This window comes from Coenobita brevimanus, chromosome 1 (genome assembly GCF_032717465.1).
Source record: "Coenobita brevimanus isolate Jiangsu-jjx chromosome 1, ASM3271746v2, whole genome shotgun sequence".
In the NCBI taxonomy this organism is placed as follows: domain Eukaryota; kingdom Metazoa; phylum Arthropoda; class Malacostraca; order Decapoda; family Coenobitidae; genus Coenobita; species Coenobita brevimanus.
Genome location: NC_136954.1, coordinates 48,358,340 through 48,361,983, shown reverse-complemented (window position 1 = coordinate 48,361,983; position 3,644 = coordinate 48,358,340).

Sequence of the window (3,644 nt, the reverse complement as noted above, 5' to 3'; positions counted from 1 at the left end):
ATCTCAAGAGCAAGGTCAGTTAACTTTTTTTTAAACCAGATATAGACCAAATGTGGTAATAAAGTTGAGGATGAGGATAGGATGATGTGAATAATGTTTTAGAACCGCTTGGCTATGATTTGGTCATTTGTCTCAGCTATTTACTCGATTTGGACAGAGCACGGGAGGGGCTAAGATCAGACAAGGATGAAGTGACTGTATTTCGAGGACAACAGTAAAGGTCAGTATTAAAAATTAGGTCAACCAGGACATCTCTAGTCAAATTCCTACCAATATTCGTCGAATGGCTGAGGGTTCATACATAAAGTAACTGGATTTTACGATACTCAGTTGAAGGTAAAGGTTACAGGATAGGTTCAAAAGTTACAACCAATGACAGATTGTGTGGCACGGATGTTGCACTCTGAGCTCCTCTTATTGTTTACTTTGAAACCAACATTGCATGCATATGGGATATGTTCTGATTTAAACAACAGGCTTAGATATGTCTTATTTAATACCTAAGTGGAATACACTCATTATATTTACCTGCATATAAACAGGCATGTGTGATGCCTTTTGCAATATTAAACCTTTTGTTATTCTCCTCCAGCAGTGTGTCTTCCCGCAAGTTGTTGAGGAGAATGTTTCTTGACGGTGAATATAACACGAGCCCGGTAAATAAGATCTTCCTGCACATGGTTCTCTGCGAATCTACACCTGCCCTCACAGTGCCTAGGTGTTATTTGCTGTTTTTTGGCCGGTGTCCTGTACTGAACACCAACGACAACTCGCACAGTCTGGACAGTCACATCTATCTGTAGTTGTTGTCATATGGCCGCCGCGTTGGTAAAAGGGTTATTTCTGTAGTTTCTCGTATCTGTCGATCATCTTCGGCCGTGATCTTCCTTGGTGGCCATTCTCTCGGTTTGTTGTTCAGGTTTCCACTTCATACCCAACGCGTCAGCCTTAATGAAACTGTTGTCTCTGATATTCCTAGGGTATTGCCTATCTTCCTTATAGCCTTTCCACTTTCTCGCGTGCCAGCAATTCAACCTAGAAGGACGAGAGCATCTTCGTGCCGGTTCATAATTTATATTTCTGCTCTGTACTAGGTTTGTGATAAATACAGGCAATGTCCTAAAACTGTAAAACAAACAGCTTCAAACGATCATTACCCATAAAAGAATACCCATCAACGATACACCGACTTAATAGTTAGTGGCTTCCCCTTTATTCCCGCTTCCCCTTGGAGCGCCCTGTGACACTACGAACTGGTGACACACAGCTTGGGCAAGATTTGAGACAGACAGAGAGACAGACAGACAGATAGACAGACAGACAGACAGACAGACAGACAGACAGACAGAGACAGAGAGACTGTCAATTGGGATGACTAAATGACAGCAGTGGGGATATTAAGGCAGATAACCACTACAGGTTTAAGATGTAAGGAAAGTAGATTCTGCGACCTCACTCCCTGAGCCAGGTGGTAGAGGCTAGAGGAACTGGCTGTTTAGAGGGGGAAGGGGAGAGTGAGAGAGGTAGGGGATTTGAGAGAGGGAGTGGGGGAGGGAAAGATGGGAGTGAGTTTCCAGCAACGAGAGCTGGCAGAAAGGGAAGAGAAGATTATAATTTACGAAGGCAGTAGCAGCCAATAACCACGTCATCGTGTGATTTATTAATTTAAAAAAAAGAAAATGCCAGTATACAGTTTATGGAAACAATCTGATTTTTGTATCAAATAAAACACTGAAGAAGTGTATGCTCCACCAACTGGCAAGGCAAGACAGGAGCGATTTTAAGGTGTGTGAGCACCGTCTAGATCAGTCTATGATACGGTAATTCTCTATATATCACTTTGTTATCATTGCAGTTAAAGTTTATCTATCAACGATATGAGCTATGACAATAATGAAAAACACTCATACCTATGGTTATTTTTACTAGAGTCTTCTAATATATAATTCATAGCTACGTGTCAGTTTTAAGAAGTGATTGGTAACCCATTCATTCATCCTCCTCCTAGACACAACAAATGTGTGAATAAGTCACAGGTTGCAGGCGTACCAACTGCCTGACCCAAGCCACACTCTTATACTGTACCAGGTTCATATGTTGCCAATAGTACAGTACACAGACACAGGACAGACACAGTCGCGAAAGAGCCAAAATATATTCCTAGACACTGGCTCACACAGCGGTGGCGACACACACACACACACACACACACACACACACACACACACACACACACACACACACACACACAATTACAGCAGCCGCAAGCATGTGCACATGCACGCGCAGATATCCGCACACACGCACTCTGCAACTTTCACACACCCATACTACATTCCTCGTATATGTGTGTGCAGGTGTTTGGCGCTGGGGGAAGGGACTGAATGACGAGTTATGAAAATGTAGTCAGCTGTGTGATTACATACTGGTACTTACAGTAAGTTTCCTACGATATTCCTAGTATGGATTAATACCAGTAACTAATATTATTACCAGAGTGTGGGTTAATTCAGACCAGCATGTGAAAAAATTATTGATAATGAAATGAACGGATAAAGGAGCCTTTACAACACTGCCTAATTGTATATAAAAACGCAAGTGTAGGTAATAACAGAGTTGCTCTTTCTCGGGAGCTGTTTGGTTACACACTTCGTCACTTGATGCTATTGTGGCTAACGTCAGACTTATCTTTTATCTGCGGGATACCTGTTGAGGTTAAAGACTGTATTACATTTAGTTTTGTTATCCATCCCTTAAATGAAGCCTTCTTATAATTCGTTCACTGTCAAATAAGTTGAACCTGCTATAAAGCCAATGATTAATGCTGTTAATGCTGGTGAGTGTTTACGCGTTAGGGGATGGCAGACACTCACTCGCCATCCAATAAGGGTTGCACAGTTGGCAATAGTCTCGTTTCAGTCCATCCTTGACCATGATTCGCGTTGGTTTCTATCTTGTTCATCATGTTATTTGCTCAATGTTTACGTTCATTTTCAAAAGATTTTTTTTTTTTTTTTTTTTACTATTTGCCTCCCATTCCCCCGAAATAGTGCAGTTAAAGAACAATTCATTTCCTAACCTGACCTCACTTAACCTAATCTAAACCCTAAGTAATTCAGTCGTACTAAAATAAATTCCAACCTTACCCTGATTATCGGGCTCACATCTCCCCTCCTGCCCCGAAATGCATATCCTTAAACTTTGATGAATTACATATACGTGGTCATATACAGATGTATATTTGTGAACGAGCCACTCACCTGCCCCATTATCGTCAGAGTAATGCCAGCCCGCCTCTTCTGTACGCTTAGTAGCTCCAGATCACTTCGTAACACCAGCACGTTACCGTAACACCTGAGACACGCTGTGTGAATGATCTAGCACTGTATATGATTCATGTCACAATCATTGCATGACAAGTTAGTCTATTTACTCAGGTTCATTTTTCAGTTTTCAGTTCGTGCCTTCTCATTTTAGTTTCTTTTTCTTTGCTTTGTCTATTCAAACTAGTACTTTTTTCTAGACAGATTTGCTTTCTTGATTCAGTGTATGACGTTTCATTTTGGTATGTCTTTTTTCTAAGTCACTGCCAGTAATGTAATTCTATTCACAGTTCCACAACCATTGTCATAAACGCCACACTA